Source organism: Aptenodytes forsteri, unplaced genomic scaffold, assembly GCF_000699145.1.
Source record: "Aptenodytes forsteri isolate BGI_AS27 unplaced genomic scaffold, ASM69914v1 Scaffold99, whole genome shotgun sequence".
NCBI lineage: Eukaryota > Metazoa > Chordata > Aves > Sphenisciformes > Spheniscidae > Aptenodytes > Aptenodytes forsteri.
This window is the reverse complement of record NW_008795321.1, coordinates 781,611-788,473: the sequence shown is the minus strand read 5'-3', so window position 1 is coordinate 788,473 and position 6,863 is coordinate 781,611.

The following is a 6,863-nucleotide window of genomic DNA, read 5'->3' as shown; positions in this document are numbered from 1 at the left end:
CCAAACTTGGGACCCAAGACACTTGAATTTGGGTAAGCTCTGGTCACTACTTGCAGTCTTAAGTTCTGAGGATACACTTTAGGCTTAGACATCCTGTTGGATCCTTTCCCTGGGCCATGCGGCATTGCTGTCCAGATGCTTTTAGGCTCCTAAACTAATTTCTGAGACCTTCCAAATCTGTCATTTTCACAAGCCCATTCTGCAAGCTTCACCTGGCTTTCTGAGAAGTCACAGAAAAGCAAGGAACATAGGCTCAGCAAAAGAACCTCTTTACCGGAGTGATTTTGCTCGAAAGTTACAATTCTTTGGGGAGTCAGGGGGTGGGGCCAGGAACCAAACAACAAAAAAACCCAACAGAAATTGTGAGACACACCTTTTCCAAGGTTGTAAACCTTGGACTGCTTTTTTGATGGTTTCTCAGCAACAGTCATCAAACAACATTCTGGATACTTTTCCTAGTCAGAGTTACTTTCTGAAGAGCAATTCATTGGGCTTTGACTGGGTAGGTCTAGCACTAAGACACCCAACAAAATTCATGGCATGTTATAAGATTCAAATCATAATTCAAAAATAGGCGTTCTAACTTCATCAGAAAAAACTACACCCCAGTGAAACTCAGCTAAGCTGCCATGAAACATAGAATCATAGAATGGTTTTGGTTGGAGGGGACCTTAAAGATCATCTAGTTTGAGGAGGGCCACAAAGATGATCGGAGGGCTGGAGCACCTCTCCCATGAAGACAGGCGGAGAGGGTTGGGGTTGAGAGAGGCTGAGAGAGGTCTCCCCTCTCTCTCTGGGGAGACCTTATAGCAGCCTTCCAGTACCTGAAGGGGGCCTACAAGAAAGCTGGAGAGGGACTTTTTACAAGGGCATGTAGCGATAGGACAAGGGGTAATGGTTTTAAATTGAAAGAAGGTAGATTTAGGTTAGATATAAGGAAGAAATTCTTCACTAAGAGGGTGGTAAGGCACTGGAACAGGTTGCCCAGAGAAGCTGTGGATGCCCCATCCCTGGGAGTGTTCAAGGCCAGGCTGGATGGGGCTTTGAGCAACCTGGTCTAGTGGAACTTAACGTAGTCTTCGTATCTGCTCAGCTGGAGGTATGTTTATTCTATCAGTCACAGATATTGTGGCCTAGCAAGCCTCGAGCTGTGATGACACTGACAGTAGGACATCATTTTGCAGATTGATGTTCACCATTCAATGGAAAAGGGAGTCTCCTGCTCCTCAGCATTGGGTGTCAGATCCTCAGGCTAGCCTGGCGGTGGAATGAGAACCACAATGCCTCTGTGATGCCCTTGTCCTCAGCATTCTCTGTGCTCTAATTATCTTCAGGTTTTTTAACAGATTTCTGAGTCCTTCAGCATTTGCTTCAGCATAAAACTCTGTAAATAATTAAATTGTTGATTACAATACAAAAATTTTGGATTGTGCTGTAAGTACTTACCCTTCTGTTGTTTTACTGAGAAAGTCATGCTATTCTTAGGTAGGACTGTGCAATCAACATATGAAGAAATGTGTCACACATATAAGTGACATTTTGCAGCTTTTCAACCACTAGCACTGGTTTGTTCATTCCTATATTACAGATGGAACTTATGTATAGCTTTCATGTTATGTAAAGTTAAAGATGCAAAGCCAAATCCCAGTGCCCTGAGCAAAAATCTCACAAATTGCATGGCTGTAACAGTAATGAGGAATGACCATATTTTTCAGTTGAAGAGCTTACTTTCCTGGTTGCTATTTCAATGTGCTTATTAGTTAGTCCATGTGCTGAACTGGGTGATATTTAAAGTGCTATTTGATGGGCAACCTTCTTCCTTGCAAGGAGATGAGAGTGTCTTCTCCCGGCATAGGGCTCGTCTTGTTAAAGAACCACGGAGGGGAGATTTGAGGACATTTTTTGCCTTTCTCCCTTTCAGCATGCCATGAAAGGTGTCAGGAAAACAGGGGTGGGCAGAAAAGCAAGATTTCTGGTTCTCGGATGTAAAGTGAGCTGAGAACAGAGAGGCAAGTCCCACCGTGGAAATCACCACAGAGGTTACATTTACGAAGGAAAAATCATCCAGTTTTTAAGGAAAGTTTCTAAGCTGCAAAGGCTCCATCAATACACCAGTACTTGTAAGCTCTCACATTAAAAACTGATAAATCTATTTTTATGCAGTATATATCTACAGATAGAAAAATTGAAGAAACAAAATGTTTGAAACACTACTGTCTGAAACAAGTTTGATTTGAACTGGGCTTATAACTGGGAAAGAGCAAAGGCAAAATTATTATTCAAAATTTTGCTATTTCTGAATGGTCCAAATTGTGTGTGCATGTGTGTGTGTTTGGGATGATGATGATGATGATGATGATGACGGGGTTTTTCAGCCGCTCCTCAGATCAGCCACAGTTTCATGCAGCATTAAGGACATACAGCACATGCTGACAGCCAGGTTAGCTTTCTTGGGTATGTCATCTCGCCTTCCTGTTAGTCAGCCTTGGTTTGCAGGATTTGTTTTTCCAGCATGGTAACAACCTGAGTAAAAAGGCCAATTTGGCCATGTGAAGTCATACATATCATAACTTAAATTACTGCCTGATAAAGGGATTGTATGCCCAAAATGTCAACTTCTCTAATAAAAATACTGTCTTTCCCTATGATTTTTGTCAGTTATGCATGGATGATCACTCTAAAAATATTAATAAAGTTATACAAATCACCAGGCAGTGATTTTTTTTTTCCAGATGCTTGCAATGCTGATATTAGAAATACCTGGAGCTGGGGGGAGAAGGGGATATGGATGTTCAGCAAGTTTGTCATTGTGCAATTCAATGATATTCTGCCTCAATGAGATTCATTAATTCATAGAGCTTCAGAGGTCATCTGAATGATTTGGACAAACAGTCAACTACTAGCACTGTGGTAAACAGGCTGGAAAGAGATGGTGAAAAACCCCCTACAGCTGACAGTAACCTCCGGCTGCTCTTTGTCTGTCAGTGAGTCCAGACAAAGGTGCAAAATGCTTCTTCCCTGGATGCTACCTGAGACAACCAGAGGCTCAGTGTTGTTCAGAGCTGCTTCTTCTTTACCAAGCTCAGCGTGTCCAGCCCAGGCTGGGAGCCGGAGCATGTGGCTGCAAAATTTGGTGGCTGGTGCCTCTCTCCTGCTACGCTCTGAATTTCTCAACACCAGACAGACATTGCTGAATGTATCTTCAAGTCAGTTCATCTCCCCAGCGTTTGCTGATCTGAGTGCCCAATTAGTAGCGTTCAGCAAGCTCTGATTTTAATTTGCATCTGCAGAGGAAGGAGTACATAGCTCATGTTACATAACATTTCAGATTAAGAGACCAGATTCTGAGTGCTGCTGCACTGGTTTTGTGCAAAGCATGAAGATAGCCCACAGTCTACTTTGGAAAGAACTTACAGTAATTTTGCACTCTAGCTGTGCCATCTTTTAAACTTTTTTCCCACCTTTTATTTCCAGTTTTATTTCATGTATCAAGGATTTTTCCACATTTTAAAAGATAAATACAGTCATGTTGTTTGGGTATCTTAATTTAATTATCTGGTTTTCTGTTTGCAATTATTGTACAGATCATAACCAATTAAGTATAAATAGTAATATGTTTTGATGAATATTACATAGCCAGTATTGAACTTTGCAACCTCCTTACTTCCATCCATCCTGCTCTACTACATTGCACAATGTGACCATATTGAGGAAGATAAATGACAGCCCACAACTATTTTTCACTTCAAAGTGCTCCAGTGATCCTTGGATAAAAGCTTGAATCCACTGAAGGCCGGAGTTAATTTTGCATTTCAAATTTCAGTGACAGTTAGTGTAAGTAATATCATCAGTAGAATGACAAAAAGCAATTAAAATACTCATAAATGGCTTTGTGAAGACAAGCTTTTTTTCTTTTGTATTATAAAAACATTTGCATTCATTATAAAATCGTGTTAGAATGGCAGTACCTATGGGACAACTCTGTTCTCACATCTGATGAATTAGTCCAAGTTTCACCACTATGGCCCCACCTTCATCAGAGTTAACTACATGCTTACACATATGTAACAGAGCACCACCACATGGCTCTATAAGTGTTACCACCAGCTACTGGAAACTGCAAATACATTGCATGAAGTATTTTTAAAACCTATTAACATTAGAGGATAGTGTCCACAGTCTTAGTCTGTATGTAGTATAGTCTATACTCCTTAGTCTATACATAGTAAATCCCCAGAATCTAGAAATACTGACTAAAATCAAATTACACTGAATCTGTCACTCTTAAAAGTGCATATGTAAATAAAAAACAGAGCCTACCCCAAGCCCCTGATCCAGATTTGAACTTGGCCCAGTTGCTGTGGCTAGACACATGTTTGCTCAACAGCAGAGATGCTAAATTAAGAACCAGTTGAATAATGATTCATTCAGTTGAAAACAAAACAACAAATGTGAAACATTTTACAAGCTGAAGAAAAGAATCCCGATCACATAGATCTGAGATTTAATATTGCCACATCTTTTGGAGAGAAGCTCCCCATTTGGTACCTTGCACCACCCATTTCCAAAACTGTGTTGACTGCTTCCCTACAGTTGGTATGTACACCTATGTACATACACCGACACGGTGTATGTGAGATCCGCTTCGCACCAAGCATTCCTGGAGAGATGCCTCTGCAGAGACAGCAGGTGTGTGTGGACATTTCAGTGACTCTTTGACCACTGGGAAATCCAACTAATGAAGAAAAGTTCCCCTCAAACTTTAGTTTTAGCCATCTCAGCACACATTTTTTCTGCTGACCACCATACAGGGCTCACCAGCTAGTTCCAAGTCTGTTTATCGTTAGTTTATTGCTTTCATAATCAAACTGTTCTGCACAAACAGCAGATCCTTTATCTTCTGTAAGAGCATTTGCTTTGGAGAGTGAAGGGCATATCAGTCACTTGTTAATAACAAGGTCAGGCCGCTTTCATCCCCATGGTCTGCTGCAGCAGCTCAGCTTGGTGGCTGCGAGGAAACAGAGCCACAGGAGTCACTGTTCTTACCCTGGCAGATAGAGAGGATTTTAGGGTCCTCCCCACACCCCCAATCACAACAGGCATTTCTATCTCTCCTCCTGAGAGCCACATACTTCACATTTTCCCTGTACAAATAGCTGCTTAGGCCCTTCTTTCAAAGAGCCTTTATTAAACCACCAACTATTTGCTGTCGAGACATTTAGGATGAAATCATCGTGTTAAACAAATAAACGCAGCTTCATACAGATCTCTGCTCTGGGAGCAGAGTAAGAAAATAATTTCTGTCTGCTCTCCACAAAAGCGACTGGAAAGGCCGAAAGAAAAATATTATTTTTACTTCATTGTGTGAAATATCGTTTTGGAGGATCTGACGCGTTGAGCGTTTGAAGAGTTTTTGCTGGCAGGTTTCAAGGGTCCCCTGGGTTGACCCCCTGGGATTGTTTTCTTCATTAATAAACTTAGCATGATGTGTGTTAAAAGGAACATTCTGTTTGCTTTGTAAATAAGGGATGTCAAACAAGAAGCAGAAGCCTCACAGACACTAGGTGAGGTGCTCTTCAAGGGCGGGGGATGCTTGTGTGGAAGAATAAAAGCCTCGGAAAACTCAAGAATAATGTGACTGCCTTATCCAAACCAAGGCTTTGCTGGGGAAACAATCCTGCCTGCGAACCCAAACGAGGTAGCTTCCTTGCAGATCCCAGCAGGAAAGCTGCACGCTCTGCCCCAAAGCAGCAGGGGAGGAGCTTGGGAAGGAAAGCGCAGAGGCATCTGCCCGCAGCCTGGCAGGACACGCAGGATGGTGCAGAGCAGGTATTCCCATCACTGTTTGGACGGTGCATTTTGACAGCTCTGCAAACAGCCCCAGAGAGGACTGGAGAGGGTTTCTGCACCAGCATTTGACAAATCTGATACTGCTGTGGAAATTACTATGGTAAAGCTTGTGACCGGATTTAAGGGAGCAATTTGCAGGAAGGTAATCATCCTTCTGCTGGTCCTGGGGTTTTCTCTCCCATCACAAATCAGAAGACAAAATAGCCTGCTGTTTAGCAGTGTTTATTTTCTACCGCCTGCCTCCCTGCCTGTATCACCACTCATCTCTCCCAGTGCTTTTGAACCCATTCATTTCCCATCTGTTGCCTGCCCCCTTGAAGAACTCTAATAAGCCTTATAAGATGGCTTAGCTCCCGTCATTCACAGCGAGAGTATCTGGGATGCATCAGGAATGCCATAGCAAGGAAAGGAAAACATCCCCAGTGTCGCTTTGGGTCCTGTTTGCAGGCAGGGGTAGAAGCAGGCAGGCAGGGTACATGACCGCTGGTAGGCGCTGGATGGACAAAGCCCCTCAGCTGCCTTTGCCCAACCTGCACATATTCCTGCAGTGTGCCATCATTGCTCTGGCTGTCATCGCAGGAGAAAAAAAAATTCCCAGACCGCTTAAAACCTGTTTACTTTAGGAAGAGAACAGTCAAGCATACAGTTTAAAAGATGAGGCAGGATCAATTCTGCAACTTAAATGATCCAAGAGAAGAAACATTTCAGTGCCCAATAGTCCTTGGATGTAATTACAGCTGATGGGATCCTAGTTACATTTACCATTTCGGGCAAAGCTGTGCACTGCAGCAAGAAGAGATGGGGCTTCCACAGCTAAGCCTCAGGCCGGCTTTAGAAGCAACTCTAAAACAAACATGAACTTAGCAATGCTACCTTTTTCTTAAGCTGTATTGCATCTATATTACTGAAATATTTATCATATGTAGGTCACATACCATGCAGTCAGTAAGCTTTCCAATTCCATTGGAAAGCTATTGACCTCATCAAGCTGATTCTGGAGTTAATAACTTCAA